Genomic DNA, 20,249 nt, shown 5'->3' with positions numbered 1-20,249 from the left:
AAACCAGTCACTGACAGAAACTGCGTTCAGGAAGGAAGGCAGTGTTTATGTCTCACGTCCGCAGCAAGGTTGGGAGAAAACCTCCTGGACCTTGGAATTTTCTACATCAGCTAGTATTTGCAGTACATGTTACAATTACAAAAGTAGAACAGCTCATAATAAATCATTCTACAGATAATAAATAAGTAGATTTATTCAAGTACATTATATCTTATTTATTCAAGTACATCTTGATGAATAATCTCTGTATAACCTCAAATAGAACATTATTTTGGAGTTGCTGGTTCTTAAACAATTAGGAGCAATCGAGACCATTCCTCTATAAAAAACAATTCCAGCTCATTTTCATTTCATATCATGTCACAACACTTTTAATGAGATTAAAGTCACATCTCTGACTTTCTCCCCTCCAACTGAATCACTCAATTGTTAAATTAATGCTTTTTGAATCATTTTGATGTCAGACCATCCCTGGTTTTGAAGATTTTAGAGGAAGTAAATGTACATAATTGTGTCATGTTTGTCATGTTTTCCCTTTCATCCGCATGATTAAAAAAAAAGGTTTATTGAACATTAGCTCTACAATTTCCCTGAGGAGTGTAAACATTGTAAAAAAATGTCAGTATCGGTCTCTGGCTGTTTTGACTCAACGACAACAACAATAACAAAAACTAAAGGAGTTTAATAAAAGATTGTTTACCCTGCCATGTGACGGCTAAAAGGAGTGAATCAAGTAAAAGTTTAAATAGCAGCCTAAAGGTTTATTTACAATCTAGCTATTAATGTAAATGTAGAATCATTGGATTTAACTGTTACTGAGAGACTGCTACATGTATCAATTGGTATAAATATTTCAATGTAAATGCCTTGCATACATTCAGTAACATGTACATAATACAGACACTGTACGGAAAAAAGTCTCCAAACTGGTACACAATTGTACATGGTGTCTTTGAATGTGCTGGCATTAAACATTTCCCTTCATAAAGTGCATTGCAGTTGAATGTCTTGAGTGGCATGTTATAGAGCTCTGACCTTAACCCTCTCTCTCTGGGGTTAGTTGACTTAACTAACCCCATTTTAGCTAAATGAGCACATATCTCTACTATCACACTCCAAAATCTACCATAACATCTTCCCATAACAGTGGAAGTTATTATAAGAACAAATGGGCACTGTTTAAGAAATAAGCATGTTCAAAAAGCACATATGAAATTTATGGTCAGCTGTCCAGAAACGTATTCATAAAGAATATATAAACCATTGAAAAGAACTTGTCAGTTCCAAGGATTTTATGAAGCGATCATAAATATAAATCAATGCAGTGAAGTCTTATATAACTCAACAATGAAGCACCAGAAAGCACAGGCCCAAAAACCACCAATATTCCTTTTCTGCAAATACAGCAAAATGTGTTTTAAAAATCATATGTACATTATCATTTCACTCTAATGTAATGGCTAAATCTTGAATACTGGACTAAAAATTGGGTTTGCTTTTGAAAACGTTATTTTTGGCCTCATGCTTGAACCCAAAGCTGTAAAGCTTCTTTTTTTATATAAATACAGACTTGTCAGAGGATAAATGCTTCAGAAGGCTTAGAAATGGCTGAAAGTGTACGGATGCAATACCTGTACTAGAAAGAGTGTTTTGTGTGGGGTGCTGGAGATCTGTATTGTTGACTCAGGTTTAATTTGCTCAGCAGGGTATACTGCTGAAACTCGTTTCAGGAAGGCAATATGAAACACAAAACCCTTTAGCCGAACTGAACGAAAACTCCCAAGTGTCACCAATACCTACCACAATGACAGGGGCTTCAAGGTCTCCACTGATTTTCCTGTTTATGTATTCGGTGTGCCTTAACTCCCCCCATTTATTAATACATGTTTCCTTTTGCACGACATAAACTTTTCGATAAAAGCAAACAGACATACAAATAAAAAGAAACTTGTTTATTATTCTCAAGTTCAGTTTGTTTCATTTGTTCTATGGCATTTAGCAGGTTTTGTTCTTTTAGGTTACGTTCTACACATACCCATGCAGAACTGTGGTTTTATATTGCATAGCAGGTGATAACTAGGTAAAATATCATCCTCCCTTATGTATGATCGATCGCTACGAGTGACACTCAAAAGTCGATTAATCACAAAGGAGCTAATTATTCCCAGGAATAATGAGAACCCCCCCCCACTGCAGCTGAAAAACCTCCAACTGAAATGCTAGCTCACGGATAGTTTCTTCAACGCCGCTGACAATCGACCACCTCACACTGTTATTCTAAGACGTGCACAGAGGCCCGGCTTGAAAGAAAACACTCACATAAAGGAAAGGAGAATTAGAGGTTTAAGTGTTCCAGAGGATGCGAAATGAAGCGTGTTAGAAAGTGTGCTAAGTCTGGCAATGACATTTCACACCTGTACACACTTCAAGCTGAAACATTAATCTACATCAGCAAATAATTCACGAGCTGACATGGGTCATTTGAGGAAACTCTGCTTCAAACACTAGGTGTCAATTTACTTAATGGAGTGTGCCATTTATAAAGTCATATTTACAGCGGAGGTGGACAAATTAGTAGCTTGGGTGGCCAGACAAGCAGATTGCTGGGGTTTACCATATAGTTGCAATTATAACACCCAAAATAACTGCTTTTACAAAATAAAAACTTTCGTCTGCTATGTTGCTTTTAAAAATGATGCAACTATTAATAGCGCAACACACAGTACATAGCGTAACAGTAACTACACACTACTGATTACCTGTCGACTTGCTTAAAAAAGTATAGAGAAAAAGCGTTTTTTACATGTACTGTGAAGACAGCTGACAAGGATTTGCCAACTTTTTGTTGAGTGCTTTAATGCTTCATTAGAAACTTTGTTAGAGAATAATTGTAAAATATATTTTGTAAAGAATAATTGTGATAGACTTGTTTATTACTTTAGTTTATACTAAACTAGGTGTGTATCAGTACACATATTCGTACCGACCTTTTTTTGTACAGGGCTTTTGGTTTGGCGCACACATGTACCGAAATCAATCCTTTTTATGTGTGAAACATAGTTCCCAAAGTGGGATTGGTCTCTGCCTTGCACTGTTGCTATTATTAAACTTAAAAGCATACACAACAATACCAGGGGTATAAAAACGAAACAAAAAGCTACTCACTTCGTACTGGAAATATGATTTTTAGTGCACAGTCTAGCGATCAGAATCAGAATCAGGTTTATTGGCTAAGTGTATTGACACACACAAGGAATTTAGTTTCAGCTGTTAGTGACTTTCAATGTACAGACATAAATAACACTATACATTCAGTTTGGACTATACAAGACAAAACAGAAAAGACAAGACAAAAACAGACTAAACAAAACAATACAGACAATTTAAGACAATATAGACAGTCTGAGTATTAAAAAGGAATACAGATTATAACGCAGATCAGTAATGTATATAAAGTGTGAGAGTGCATGGTAGTGCAAATAACAGAGTTATGCGTCAGGTATGATAAAGAGTTTACTTTAGAACTTTGTACAATCTACAGCGGCAGTAGTGTGTGTAACATAAACTGTGATGACTGACAGATGACTAATGGATTCTTGGGTATGGATTCTTCATTTTGGATTCTTTAGCATTTACTTCATAAATTTCAAAAAGGGAAAAAAGTCCTGACAATTCTGCAAATCGCATGAGTGAATGAATGAAGGATGGAAGGAATTAAGACATTTGTTAAAATATGCTGAAATAAGTTGAATGGTTAAGTAGTACTTATCTTTAGAAAATGTAATATTAAATATAAAACACACACCCCCAGACACACACTTACATACACATCTGTATTACCCAATTGCCGTCTAACAATTGTAAACTATTTAATTACATTTTTTCATATATTAAATTTAATTTAATCAATGTAATTTGTGCCAATTTAATTGAGTTGTAAATTTAACCAATATAAAAAAAATTAACTGCATTAATTAAATTTATTCTATTTTATATAAATTTTTTAATTTAAATATTATTTTAAATTAAGTACCCTCACTCATACTGTACACTCAGAAAGACTCAGAAAGGAGAGGTTGGGGGTTGGTTGACCACACCTCAGCCTTCAGGGTTTCAAGGGTGAGAACTCATAAGACCTGGAGTGACGTCACGTCACTAAGGAGAGCTGAATCCAGATTAAAGTTATGGATGACAAAAAAAGACCAATTCAGAAAAAAGGAGGAAATAAGTAGGCGGTGTCACGAATCACCAGGCAACGGAAACCGGGAGTAAAGGTCACTGCATAACCCAAATGATATTGTTATTAGCCTATTTCATTAAATGTTTATACAGTATTATGCTCTTAACGAGATGAGCTACATACATGCCTTTATCTTTTGCACGTTCCCCGATGTCAGAGAACAACCAGCCACACCCCTCTGAAGCTCTCACCCCTCATGCTCAGCCTCTCCCTTCTATTAATTACCTGCACCAGTTTTCCCCCTTAATCAGCCCCTTCAAAGAGCCCTCTCACTATTCACTTGTGGTCCGATCTACCGTACACTCAGGCTCCTTACTGCTCCTGTGCTTCCCTGTGATCCTGTGCTCCAGTTAAGTTTGTTATTTCCTGCACCCTCATTTCTGAGTTTAATTTGTTTGACTCTTAAAGGTCAATAAAACTTTACTCCCGGTTTCCGTTGCCTGGTGATTCGTGACACCGCCTACTTATTTCCTCCTTTTTTCTGAATTGGTCTTTTTTTGTCATCCATAACTTTAATCTGGATTCAGCTCTCCTTAGTGACGTGACGTCACTCCAGGTCTTATGAGTTCTCACACTTGAAACCCTGAAGGCTGAGGTGATGTCAACCAACCCCCAACCTCTCCTTTCTGAGTCTTTCTGAGTGTACAGTATGAGTGATGGTACTTCTCCAGACATGATATAATAATTGACGTAACCATGCAAATGAACAGTAAGAAAAAAAAAAGATAAATTTGGATTGAATTGGCTAAGATAATTGTGTGCTCAGGTGTTGTTTGAAAAGGCTATGTATACAGTGCATGCTCCTTGCCAGCCTATCATTAGGCATTAACGTTAAAAGAAAATATTCACAGCTCTTACTTATTTCCACATTTTATTATGTTACATCCTTATTCCAAAATGGATTCAATTCTTTATTTTTTTCAAAATTCTACAAAAAATACTCCATAATAACAACGTGAAAGAAGTGTGTTTGAAATCTTTGCAAATGTATTAAAAATAAAAAGATGAAAAAAAAATCACGTATTCACAGCCTTTGCCATAACAGGACACATTAAGCGCAGGTCTTCCAAACTTTGTTGATCAGCTAACTGCTTGTTTCACTTAGTCTGTATCAATGAACTACTAAACTAAGAAACTAGCTCACCATGTGTTATTATATTTTGTCCAATATTACGCTCCAACCTATTCGATTCGGTTTCCGGGCAACCAGCTGCTCCATATATTGATCACAAATGCATTCTGGGAAAAGATTTTAACATTCAGCGAAGCCTACAGTAACATAACACAATACAACCAGCAAAATTATAGAACAAATGACCCAAGACTACCCGGCGATAAAAAGGCACTCTGCTGCCTACACATACTCTAATGGATTATTAAAACTCTGTCGAATACAGTTTATATCAGCAAGACAGACAGGATCAGCTCTCCAGAGCTTATTGTATTCCACAACAGTCTGAAGGGATGTCAGGGCTTGCTATTGGGAGAAATGCTTTTGCTCTCATGGTAGGTGAAATGTTGCGCTGAAGGGCATTGAATTATATTGAGTCATTCACTTCTGGTTTTTCAAAAAAAATTTCCTCACAGGCTCGAGCATGTGCTCCCAAGCATGCTGAAGCGTATTTTCCAAGCTTCTCCTTGCCAGCCTATCATTAGGTATTAACGTTAAAAGAAAGTGCCCAGACTTACATTCAAAGCCTAGGAAAGTACACAAAAGGTAATGTTTATTTAGTTGTTTAATTACTGCAATGATGTGGCCATTGTAATGAAAAAGCCAATTCTTTGTTCACACAAACGCAAATTGCTATTCAATAGAGCCCATGCACAGAAGGAGCTGAGTGATGACTTTGGCTTGCCAATGAGTCCCCTTAATGTGCCATTAGTTAAAGAGTATTCAGGTAGTGAAGATGGCTCTCTAGGGTGCTGTATAGCACTGCAATTTGCTGAAATCTCTTACTATGTACAACGAAAAGGTTCTACATTATTTAATGATAACTGTAGAATTCATTCATTCATTCATTCATTCATTCATTCATTCATTCATTCATTCCATCATTCATTCATTCATTCATTTATTCATTTTCAATAACTTTCTATTAACTAAAATTTTAACCATCAGCAAAACAGTGGATCTGGAGCCTGGATCCATTGCAGGCTACAATGCATGGTTATACTCATTCAGACTTAAGTGAAGTCCATATACTGCCATGTATTTTAGAAAGTGGGATAGAAACAAGGAAAACTTAAGAAAAACCTAAGACGCTCAAGAATGGACTGAGTCATCTAATGGTGAATCAACAACACTACATCCTGTACCACACTTGTATTTAGATATTTACATACCATTAATGAAGGACTAAAATTTAATTTCCTAGAATTCAAGGCAAAAATATATTGCATGGGTGAGAATTTAAAGGATATATTACCTATTTTCTTTTTAGGTTTGAATCGAGTGGACAAAGGTATATATTCCCAAGTTAAAGCTGTGTATTTATGGCACACCCCCATTCACACTGGTGTAGTTCAGCACTTTTTTTTGAGTGTGTTCAGCACACAATAAGTTATAATAGCACTGGAAGTGTTTGTCAAAATTAAAGTGTTTGTTTAGTGCAGAAAAGTGCTCACCCTACTTTCAGGAGATCACAAGCTAGAATTACAAATTCCAAAGATGCCACGGCGATCCAAGGCAGAGCGTCCAAGAGTATAGAAAAGGGAGAAATGGCATGCTCTCTTCCCTGTCAATCAGATCACCCAATGCAAATAGATTTACAATATGAGGTATGTACATATTGTTATATACGGTATATATACAAAATGGTATACAGATATATAGATGATGATATAGGATGATGTAAATGTTTAATTATATACAGTTAAAATTATACATAAATGATACAGAATGTACAGGTTTGAGCTGAACTAAATGATTATTACTGGCAGTAGATTCAGTAAAGCATTCATTTACATCAATCATTTAAGAAAATCTTTGACAAGTTTTATTGAGTGTCAACACAGTGTTTTATATTCTTTGCATTTTTCTTACTGTGGAAATAAAACAGCATTATGAGGTTCTGATTATACCAGAAGTAAAAGTTCAACAGTGCTATGGTATAGATTATAATAAACATGACAGTTACAGTAATTGCACAAAATTATGCATTAAAAAGTTTAACTGTACCAGTGAAAGTAGTTTTCCCTGATATTAAAGCAGCTACACCACACTTTTCCAAGGTTAAGGTCTGCAAGGTCTGGCTTGAGTTGCATAAATTATTCTGCTGCCTGTGACACCCTAATTTGAGCCCTAGCACACATCTCCTATATAATCTGTCATACGGATTTCACCTGCACCCTTCGAGAAGAAACAGAGGAGGACATGGCCATGGGACCTTTAACCCTATGAGTGTGTATCTCAGTTTTCATTGTTCAAACTCCCCCTCTATAATGATCTCCTTCCCACTCCATAAACCAGCACCCTTCATGGTGTACGCTTGCATTCTTCAATATGATGGAAACCTCTTATGGTCTATAAATGTCTCACTTCTCTCTAATCAGTACAAGCATGTGGTCTGAATTACACAATCGTACCTTTATGGGTGTCAAATAGACGAGGTGGCTCATGGAATATCTTCCTATGTCTTTCTTCTTTGTTCTGCATCGAGCTTATGTGTGGTTTAAAGTCTTGTACTTTATATTACAAAACAAGTACAAATTTTTGGCTGCTGCTATCGATTATTTAATATTTAAAAATTCTAACAATTATTCCATAGATTAATCGAGTAATCTGATAAAAAGTACTTTTTGATTATTAAAGAGCAATACTAAATAAGACAGAGAAAATAAAATGAACATGTAATTTGTTTCCTTTTTAAAAAAATTAAAATTCTTATTGCTAAATTTGCAATAAAAGAATATCTGTGAAAACGATGTGCATTTAGTGCTTTTCATTTCCGTATTATATCAAAATACAAAGAGGTAGAGAAGGTTCTAGAAAAATATTTGCTTAATGAAACTCATAATTATTTTTACACATGTATTTGTTTATTAAATCCCGCACAGTATCGTGATGTGGTTTTCAAGTCTCCGGAAAAGCAGCTTCAAATTTTCCACGCACTAAATCCGTGTATTTATTGCCTGCTTTAAAAATGTGGAAACGCACTGTATATAATCAAAAATATAAAAATCTATTTCAAATTACTTCAAAAATGATAACCGCACTAAATGGTGTGTTCTTTATGTTTTAGTTTGAAATTATCCCAAACTTTGGAAACTTTCTGCCGTTTTCTTTGGCTTGAATTATCTCTTCGCCCCTCGCTGTTTTCTCACCGTTCCTTCATTTTTTTCATTCTGCATTTCGTTTTCTGTGTTTACATGTCCAGAGCGCTCAAGAGTTTAGCGTGTGGTGCGTCAATAATAATGGTCCGTGGAAAACACAATGCTCTGTGTGTAGTTAAATAGACTAAACAAAGCAAATAATTAGCCTCGATGTATTTTTGTAAATGAATTACTCGAGAAATCGTTTCAGCCCTGGTTTTAATATAGCATTACATAGCCTGCACAACCTCATTTTCTTATCCTGGGTTCGTCCCTATTCTAGTTAAGTGATTAGCAGAAAGATATATATGCTCCTGTTTGTTTTGATTGCTTAGCCATTTCCTGGCCTTGATTGCAGAACGCTGATAACAAACAACGTGAGCAACGCACACTACCGTTCATGACAGCGCGCTTCCTGGCTGTACAGATAAAGTTTCAAAATGAGTAGCCAGTTTCTCAACAAGAATTCCTCAGACCCAAAAAGAAACAACAAAATGTCACAGAGCTGAATAAGATTTAGGATTTATTCATGCACATACTGCAAATAGGGTAAAAATGTCTGTGTTACCTTCTGGCTCTCCCTTTTAGTTATGCTGCCATAGCGAGTCTTGCTGGAGTCTCCAACTGCACAGTGTCTTTAACTTTAATACAACAATAAGGATACTTACAGTAATAATCCATATCTTTCTCTCCCTGTCACCTCTCTTCTTTTTCTTTCTCTTTCTCTCTCGGTCAAGTAAAAATGCTCCTGAGATACCAGTGACCAGTGTTCCTGCCTCTTTCCTCTATTTAGGATCCATGAAATTAGAGAGTAGCACAGGAGCTTTGAGGATGGATTTGGACTCTACTTAATGTCAACAGTCTGCTACAATGACTCAGGGCTACAGTTTCCATTTGATCATCACTGCACACCTCAACAACATTTAACTCTGATGAATAGACATTCCATGCCACCCAGAAGAGGAGGTTTCCTCTGAAGTCTGGTTCCTCTGAGGGTTTCATCAGAGACATTAGAGACAAACTTACAATTATAAGGAACATCTTATTCATTCATTATTACTGCATTATCTGTGCAAAAGCTGCATTGATACAATGTCCGTTGAAAGCGCTACACAAATAAAAATGATTTGAATGGAATTGACAAAAAATTTTTTTTCAGGAATGTGGTCAAGAATAGCATTTGTGTAAAGAAGAGTGATATGAGAGTTTAAAGATAACAAATGATATGAGGTGCAGTCAGTGTTTCAATTCATTTCAAAGGTATTCAATAGGGTTGAGGTCAGAGTTCTATAGCAAACCACTCAAGATCTTCCACTCCAACCCATGGAGCTCGCTTTGTACACAGGGGCTCATGCTGGAACAAGTTTAGATTTTCTAGCTCCAATAAAAGGAAAATGTAATGCTGCCACATCCAAAGACATCATATACAATCGTGTGCCTTTAATTTTGTGGCAACAGTTTCAAGAAGAACCACATACTTTATGGCTGAAACAGCAGGTTGTCCCAATATTTTTTTGCTTATATACTGTAGTGTACATCCACTTTTAACTGAATAAGAATTTAACACTTTTTCTATACTTTTTTAAAAACTTTAAGTATAACTCTGCAGTACTTTTGATAGCCTTGGTTATGAAAGTCCTGTGATCTTTACCACTGGCCATTGTTTCCCTGTAGTCTTCTATTTCTTTTTTTTTTATGTTTTTGCACTTTAAATGGGCTTTCTTTAATTATTACGCTATGCATTATTCATTTATTATCACACTGTTTCATTATTGTGCTGACGTGTTGAAATATGAATATGTTGTACTGCTTAATCCTAAAAAATTCATAGAAATTGTCACACCAGCTGCTTGTATGTCCAGGTCTTATTGGAAATATCTGCTGTACAGTTTGTACCAGCAGAGATTTCCAATAAGACCTGGACATACAAGCTTAAGAATGCATTTCTGAATTTCGCCTTCTCCACAGCACAGTAAACTGGCTATTAACCTATTTTTGACACGTTTAAGAAACCGTTTATAACACGCTATTGAGACAGACTGGCTGGAATTCTCTAGTGCGAGGTTTCAAATCGAAAAGCAGTTTTGCAAATTGATAGATATTTTTGGAAAAGGAAACATTTCGAAAACATCTTAAAGGTGCAAGAGTACTTACTTAGTGCTAGTCTCTTGATAATTTTACACACAAGTGACTCTTGACTTGCACAGGAGGTTATGAAAAAAGCAACAGTTCTGTGTGTGGAAGCACCTTCTTGAAAAGAGAAAAGAGTTTTAACAACCAGGAAGAGTACAGAAACTCATTTAATCACTATTTACAAATGTGGTGAGCAGAAATGCATTTTAGCATACACATAAAATGGACCTTTGATATGTATGAGCTATGACAGCAGAAGGACATATTTACCTTCATATACACCTTTTTTCTTCTGTCTTTAACTTTACAGTTCCGATCCACTTTTCCTGCATTAATCAACTGTTATACAGGTGACCAGTGAGTACAATTTCTTTAAACTGTGGCCTGAGCACAAGTGCAATAAGTAGCTGAGAAATCTGATTTTGAAAAATTACTTCTCCTCCAGAATTCTTCGCCTAGTTTTTTTTTTTTTTCCAGTTATTTTAAACACACTCAACTGTAAACTTGCATCACCCGCATTATGATAAAATATTTTTTCTAACTATGCATCTTTCTTTAAAATATAATAATATACAATATATATAAAATTAGAATGTATAATATATATATATATATATATATACAGTGAGGAAAATAAGTATTTGAACACCCTGCTATTTTGCAAGTTCTCCCACTTAGAAATCATGGAGGGGTCTGAAATTGTCATTGTAGGTGCATGTCCACTGTGAGAGACATAATCTAAAAAAAATAAATCCAGAAATCACAATGTATGATTTTTTAACTATTTATTTGTATGATACAGCTGCAAATAAGTATTTGAACACCTTGTTTGCAATTACAGAGGTCAAATGTTTCCTGTAGTTTTTCACCAGGTTTGCACACACTGCAGGAGGGATTTTGGCCCACTCCTCCACACAGATCTTCTCTAGATCAGTCAGGTTTCTGGCCTGTCGCTAAGAAATACGGAGTTTGAGCTCCCTCCAAAGATTCTCTATTGGGTTTAGGTCTGGAGACTGGCTAGGCCACGCCAGAACCTTGTTATGTAAAAATCATACATTGTGATTTCTGGATTATTTTTTTTTTGATTATGTCTCTCACAGTGGACATGCACCTACGATGACAATTTCAGACCCCTCCATGATTTCTAAGTGGGAGAACTTGCAAAATAGCAGGGTGTTCAAATACTTATTTTACTCACTGTATATATATATATATATATATATATATATATATATATATATATATATATATATATATATATATATATATATATATATATATATGGACAAGATACAATGATCAAGCATAACATTAAGACATTAAGACATTATGACCGGTAAAGTGTATAACACTTATTATCTTTTCATCATGGCACCTGTTATGTGGTGGGATTTATTAATCAGCAAAGGAACATTTTGTCATCAAAGTTAATGTGTTAGAAGAAGGAAAAATGCCGAAGCGTAAGGATTTGAGCAATTATGATAAGGGCCAAATTGTGATGACTAAACGACTGGGTCAGAGCATTTCCAAAACTGCAGCAACAGGGTCAGGGGCGGCCAAGGCTCATTGTTGCACACGGTGAGCAAAGGCTAGTTTGTGTTGTCTGCAAAACACACATGCAGGTGGTCATAATGTTATGCCTGTTTGGTGTGTGTGTGTGTGTGTGTGTGTGTGTGTGTGTGTGTGTGTGTGTGTGTGTGTGTGTGTGTGTGTAGGTATGTATGTATGTATATATAAAATTTCTTTTTTTTTTTTTTTTTTTTGGCTATTGCAACAGGTCCAGACGATCATTAGGATCAGGCAGAGATTATATTTCTGTAACTGCATGATATATCACTTGTTAATCGTTATGACAGAAGATTGCAAAATGCAAAATAGCTCTCATAAATATTTTACAGTGTGCCATGAGAATCCTGTTCAATCCAATTATGTTTCTCTGTTTTGTTGAATTCGCATCGTTCACATATTCCAACTGGAAATCATTTCGTGGAAACAATGCAGGCTGCTCCTAAACGTGTAAAAGCATAAGTTCAATGTGTTTTTAATACACTGCAAGCCACTCAACGATGGTCATATAAAACGGTGCAACTTGTGCAGCTCTTATCTAGAGGTTAATACTGTGTATTCTATAAGACGTTACAGCACTGCAGGCTTTTCCGAAACAATGACAAACACTCGCTTGGAAAATGTTCATGGCAGAGCATGCGAGCCGTTTCGGTGCATGGGCACGTCTGGCAAAAAAATGACAGACAAATAAAATACTTCAAACAGCCTGCAGGAATCAGTAAACCAGATGTCATCAACCACTAGGGATTAATGTTAAGACCCTCCGCTTTCATCACATATACACACATATACACACGTATACACAAAAACACACATGCAGTTCACTCTGCAAGAATTAACATAACAGGAATGTGCTAATTCAAGGACAGCATGTTATTTTCCTATGTAGAACTAAATTTGGTTGATTAAACCCTATTCTTCAGGTTATTTTTCATTGGAGTTATGCTTAATTATAACTTATTTGCAGTTACACACTGAATCATCTTTAATAAATAAATTCAACTTATTGGTGAAAGTTACATCACTTTTTACTTACTGTGCTACTGTATATTAAATCATAACCACCCATTAACATTCATTAACTAAATGTAGACCTTTCCATTTATATAGTTTGTACTGATAATTAAATGCCATACGCATAATTATGATTAATGTTCTCGTTGTCTTTTTCTTTACTTTTTGTAAACTTGTTACTTGTTCTTTACTTCCCATTTATAAAAGAAACACAGTGAGGTAATCCTTTTTATCCGAAATCCATTTAATATACACCAATTAGCTATTTTGACAATAATGTCTGTATGTTAAGTTATTTTCAGAAGACAGTAAATCTGTACTGCTATACAAGCTGCACATTGACTACTCTAAAATGTATCCAAGTTTAGTTTCTATAGTATTGTTGGTTGAGAAGATATTCTAAGATGGTTGCTGTAATGGGTGGAGTGTACTCACTTTTGTGGGATACAGTATGTGGAAGAGGGTAGATAATGCTTACGCCTGTGTCAGAGCATAAGCAGCAGTTCACAAATAAAACCACATAGCCCCACTATAACATTTATTCCATCCATGTTGAGGATGAAACTTCAAATGAAAATGTAGGATTGTGATTTTTGCAATTAATCTAAATAACCTCAGGTTTTTCTTTTAACTGTGATTATTACAATATAGTAATTGCAATAGGTCTATTTACTGTACCTAACCAATCACAGCATGATATTATAATTTTCAGTCCCTGTTTTCTAAATATGTTTAGGCTGGAGATAAATGAAAATTAAATTTTGGTACATGTACAAATCAGAAAGGTTTAACAGGGTTGAGGTCAGAGCTCTGTAGCAGGGGATCTTCCACTCCAACCCATGCAAAGCATATCTTCATAGAGTTTGCTTTGTGCACCAGGGTATTGTCATGCTGAAACAGGTTTGTTTCTCCTAGTTTAGTTAAAAGTGCAGGGAAAATTTCATGCTATGCAGCTAAAGACATTCTACACAATTGCCTTGAACATTCTACACAATTCAAATCACTTCATCTTTGAGATAACAGTTTGGAAAAGAACGACTTTTGGCTGGGAAAGTTAGGTGTCCCAATACTTTTGTCCATATAATGTAAGCATTGTGTCTAATAAAAAATCTGATGTTAATATACAATGGAATATAAGTCAATAGAGAATATGTATAATAGAAAATGGCCATTTTAACCCCTATTATGCATAATAAAGCCTGTAAACACTCTCTTAAAATAGAATACACACTGTATACTAATAAGTCAAAACGTTCACAGAAGGTGTCTGCATTACAGACAGGACATCATAAGTGGCTTTTTTTTCTAACATGAATTACACAGCACACTATCTGAGACCCACTGTTCTCACTATAGCACACACAGTATCGTTACAGAATGCCCGAGCACAGAATCGCCATTCGCTGACCCCTCCAAGTCTCAGCAGAGTGACATCATTTATAATGAGCACACTTAACCCTCCGCGATGGATTACGCTCTATGATGACAGTTTGTAATTCGAGTGTGGCTGCTTATGTCATGTCATTTTCTTGCCTTTTTGTTTGGTTATGTTGGCAGGCCACAATCTGTCCCAGAGACACTGAGGCTGTTGTTTCTGTCTGTGGCCAGAGCTCGCTGCACTGAACAGCCTGGCACTGCAGGCCTGCCCCAAACAGGTCAAAGGGAGAACAAAACTGTTGATTTAACACACAGTCCTGGCATTGTGATCCACTAGAACTGGATCAGTGCGTGGAAATGTGAATTACTTTGGGCTGTGGAAAATGGACATGTACATTCTTGAACATCAGAGGAGGAAAGAAGTCATCTTGATGATTGAGACCCAGAAATGATACATCCAGTAGTTACATTCCAATTTGAATTGCACACAAAATAAGATTGAAAATTCACTCCTGGGTATTATTCAAGGATATGAAAAATCTAATGTCCTGATCCGCGTTACATTAAATGTTTGCTACAGTATAACTTGATGACTCATGCTGGCATCAATCTCCCACTAAAGCAGCCAAAATCAAGAGCTGAAAAACAAGCAGCCAAGGGGGTTGATTTGATTGAGCTCAGCGCCGGGTGTGGTGGGTTTTAATGACAGGCTGCGCAGAGGCATGATGGAGCAGATATAAACTCTATGGCTCATCCAGCACAACACTGCAGACACGTGCCACATGAGCAGCAAAGGGAAGAGACAGGATATGGTCTATGAATTCCCCCAGGGGAAAGCCAGAGAGGGTAGTAACCTGTAAACTATATGCTCCTGGCAGGAAGTCAAACTGGAATGTAGGGTCAAAAAGAATAAGTAGGGTGTCGAGCTCTTGAGTCCATAGTAGCCTGCTATGGGACTAATATTAAATCCAGTAGCATACAATGAAAAGTGTGCGTACACACGGATAAAAAAGCGAAAGTGATTAAGGATAATTTACCAATGGTATTAAATAACATTTATTCATTTGCCAAACATTTACATTTAAACTGAAAATAAAAACAATGGCGATATAGTCAGGGGGCTTAAGTGCAAAGGTCAATGCAAAGGACCCAGCTGAGACTCTTTGTTTGTGCTTGAGATGACTTGAGAAAAAAAAAAACTTGAGGGGTCTAGACTTAAAAGGGAACTCTCATCTGGGTGATACACATTAGAAATCAGTAGGCTTCTGGTACCACCATGAAATTCTTGGCCTGGATTGGAAAATGCCACATCCAATAGAAAATGGATCCTATGATTCTATGTAATTTACTAAGAGCTAATCCCCAAAACTGACTCATCTGAATATAAATGTGATTTTTTTTCCCTCTACAAAAATGTCCTATGAGGTATGCATTGTACTGATTTTATTTTAAGAAACTGTCACTCATATCACACTTCTCAAATTTACACAGACATAAACATTCCAGTGGAGGATTGATATAGCACTAACTGTTTCAGTTTTTTACAAAATCTTTCATTTGACACCCCGGAATACAAATCATCTATGTCAGCAATGCAACGGATCTAAAAGTGATGATCTTTAATACTGAAGCGTTCTGTTTGAACATATTTGTAGATGAAACCTGGCCCTAAACCTGACCATAAATCTTTCTTTACTTGCTAATAAATTGTTTACTCAATACTATGTACATGTCTGTGTATCTGTGAGTTAATATTTATCCTACAACACGAGTTTTTAAATCATCTATAATTAGACAATAGGCAATAGATGAACAAAAATCACCTTGGAAGTACTCGTATTCAAAATATTTACAATGCTAGAATATATCTAATGTCAAATATTTGCATTATTATATCATTATTGTCCAATTATTTCTCATGTAATAATGTTGACAACACAATAAGATGTTCTTATGATAGTAATATTACTCTGAAAAGAGTCAAACTTCATACTGTTATACTGAAACTTGAAAGTAGCAATATTCTTTACAAAATAATTTATTTTAAAAAATGTCAACAAAAATGTATACTAGTGCCTGAAAAACTGGTATTCAGAAACCAGTACAATTATTTAACAAATTTTTCTGTACTGGAATTTTTGTATATTAAAGTAATAATAATAATATCTTTAAACAATACAGAACACTAGGGAGTGAGAACTAACATGAGCACTGGAGTGTAAGATTATGAGTAATGTTCTTTCTACAGTCTACAGTAATCTGATATATATATATACATATATATAGTCTATTATTAATAAATATATATGCATTATGAAATACTTGTGTAAAAAAAGTATAAATCTTTTGTTTATTGTTTACTGTTTTCATATATTAATTCATAATATTATTTCATTTATAAAATAATTGTATTTTATTTTATTTTACTTTACCTATTTGTGAGAAAGACCACTGTACTGTATTTTATCAGCCACAGTGTTAAACCTACAGTACTGCTATTACAGTATCTATCTATATTCGGTAATTACTGGTGTTTTCACCATATTTAATATAAAAATATAGACAAGCGAGTAATCTACAGCAAACTGCTCTTCATTCTTAATGAATCGAATTAAAGGCACACAAGTGCCAATAAGGAACTTAATGAGAAACATACAGGAAACAAAGTTTAGAGTATTTTATCTTTTGAGTATAATGCAAATATAAATACATAAAAAAAACCAAATTATGTTATTATTTATTGGTTAATTACACTGATTCTTGTTTATTCCGCTTATTGTGTTTTTGGAAGAACTGAAACATGGGGAGGAAGAACAACCTAAATATCAGCAGTAAATTGTGTAATAAAGCTCTCCTACCTGCTTACAAAGAAATGAAGAAGTTAAAGAGGAGCTGTCAGACCAATACACCGCCAATTCAATAATGAATAAAAAACAAACCAAAAAAAAAAGTCTTTCCGACTTTTATAAAGTTTTTGGTCAAACTATTTTTCGCTGAGAATCCTCTTTCAGTTTGCCCTCTTTGCATTCCCCGGAAAAGCTGAGATCTCCGTGGTGAGAGTAAGCGCAGATACTTTACACAATAACATCTGGTTCTTGCCCACCGCTGTCCTGAAGTCCTCTCCTAGTCCACAGACTGTGTTTTGGAAGCGGAAACGAAAAAGCGCAAGAGAAGGTTTGGGCTGTATCCCAAATAACGCCATTCTCCCTACGTGCACTTTAGGGGAAAACTGCCTGGATAACAGCAACTCCGCCCTATCTAGGGTTACTAACTCTTTAATACCGAGTTGTTTGAACTTCAACAGCTGTTGTGGCTATTGACATAAAAAGGCAAATATAACATTAAACTTTAAACCCAAACTCATTTCTCTGTTACTTCTGTTAGTAATGTTTAATTCTTTAAATTTGGGGGAAGATATTTAAGATTTAATTTACATATGTATTTAATCTCACAAAGTTTCATTGTATTTGATTGAACCAGGAGATATTTCAATTCTCTTTAATTTCTATATAACTAGAACTTCATTAGAAACTGATATAGAAAATCTCTATAGATTATTACTTTATTTTGAAAATAAATGTCTGGGATTCTGTCGTCAAACTTTTAATTTTAACATTTTGTACAATTTATAACTGAAAGGACTTTACTTGCCTTTTTTCCTTCCAATTTTCAATGCAACAACCAGTTCTCTTCTTCAGTTCAATTTAGATTTATTTGTATAGCAGTTTTAACAATAGATATTGTCCCAAATCAGCTTTATGGAGATAAATATATTATAAAAGATTTTTCCCAAATTCTATCCCAAATGATCAATCCACTGGCAACAGTGGACAAGGAAAAACTTCCTGAGATGGTAAGAAACATTGAGAGGAACCAGACTCAAAAGGGAATCCACCCACATCTGGCTGGCACAAAATGTCTCTTCATTATCTAATTGTTAAGGTGTGCTGTTCAGTGATTAATGTTTGCAGTCCTATTCCACTGTAGCGAACTGTTTGAAATTAATTACAGTCCAAATCCATCCTCATAGCTCTTAATTTGTTTACTAATTTTAATGGATTTTTAGGGTTTTCATGTGGAACCATCCTCAGCTGCACAAAGTGATGTCTAATTAAAGATAACTTCATCCAGAGCGTCGAGATGAATCAGGAAGATCCGAAGAGGAGAAAGGGACGGGATCACTGGTCGCTCTTCTAAAGGAGCATGTTTAACTTGACAGGAATCTTTTTCATCCATCGGCAGATAGCGGTAACACGTAAAGATTTAACATGATCTCGCTCTGAGCAGCGTAAAACCAGCTAACACCCTTTTTTTAAACTGCTGCTCTTGCTGCATCACAGGCCAGTGTAATACACTCATCTTATCACTCATCTATCCTCTTCCACATACAGTACACAAGCTCACACATGTCACTGATTGGCTAGTGTCTCCATGAATGAGAGAACAAAAAGTACACCAGTCTTTTCGCCTAAAGTGCATGGGTAGATTTACTCCATCGATCTCCATCCACAAGATTTGGACATAATTTATCCTAATAGTTTAAATATAAGAGTATAAATCATTTTCTGGTGCAGCACACGAGATCCTAAATTGAAAAAAAATCTTGAAACTAATAAATAAAGAACTAGACCTTCACATTTTTTATTGAAGGCTATTATGGAAATTTCTGTCATCAGAGCTCCCCTTTGCTCTCATTTTATTATATTAATGTTGTTTTCAAGGCTATTCATAGCTATTGCTACACTTCCTGCACTATGTGAACAATGGATCCAGAGGAGTCGTATTGTTCTCTAGTGTTCTTGCTTAATGACTCAGATTTACAGCACAATCTTACAAATATGTGTTCTTTTTCTGGTTTGGCCAGTCATGAATAATGGGAAAAGACACCAAAATCGAACTGCATGCATAGAATGCAATGGCAGTGACTAGTTAATAGACTAAAAGGTACAGATTACTCTGTGATATTGACATGAAGACATAAGATACAAACATGTGGCCAACTAAATGAAAAGTTAGTGGGTCTGTGATGTGGTGAGTGCATTTACGAGCCATTAACATCAGTAATACTTATAACAAATATCTTTATGAAGACTAGTGTTCATCCTCTCAATGACGTTCCACAGATTTGTAGAATCAGGCATAAACATACAGATGTGAAAAGTTGTTACCCACGCAGATTTAACCATGTGACTGTAATGAGACAGATAAATCAAGATTCATGTGAGTTTCTTGATCCTGTGTCAGCAGCATGTCATCAATGGCTTCTCTTGGCATTACTTAACAAATAGATATAGTGAAAGTGAATACACAGTTTTTTTTTTACTGGAAGCAAGAGTAAGACTTTGTGTTAAAATGCTTTACCCATGTATGTTAACAAAAATTTAATTCACAAATCCCAAACTTAGCGTGTACATGTTGGGAAGTATAGAGAGAGTAGGTTGGGATGAAGGGTTATTTCTTTATATGGAATACACAATGAGGATATTTAAAAGAAAAACACATCACATTTTGGTTGTTTTAGTTGTCCTAAGAAGGCATTTCTGGTGTGGATAATAGAGATAGCCTCATGGCCGTTTAGTCTGCATTAAAGTATTGCTGGTTCAGATAG

The 20,249-nt window shown here is 35.4% G+C and overlaps 1 protein-coding gene across 4 annotated transcripts in view; it reads right to left on the bottom strand.

The window, feature by feature from the left end:
• Positions 1-17,901, bottom strand: part of tspan9a (tetraspanin 9a) — a 222,632-nt gene extending 204,731 nt beyond the window's left edge. The window contains exon 1 of one of the 4 annotated variants that reach the window (XM_083551978.1): positions 17,500-17,901. The gene's annotated coding sequence lies outside the window, so the exon portion shown is untranslated. The remainder of the gene's footprint in view (positions 1-17,499) is intronic. The other 3 variants (XM_083551981.1, XM_083551980.1, XM_083551979.1) reach the window with 3 other exon arrangements.
• Between the last annotated feature and the right edge of the window lie 2,348 nt (positions 17,902-20,249).

Source organism: Silurus aristotelis (assembly GCF_946808225.1).
Source record: "Silurus aristotelis genome assembly, chromosome: 10".
Lineage (NCBI taxonomy): Eukaryota > Metazoa > Chordata > Actinopteri > Siluriformes > Siluridae > Silurus > Silurus aristotelis.
This window is presented reverse-complemented; position numbering and strand designations above follow the sequence as displayed.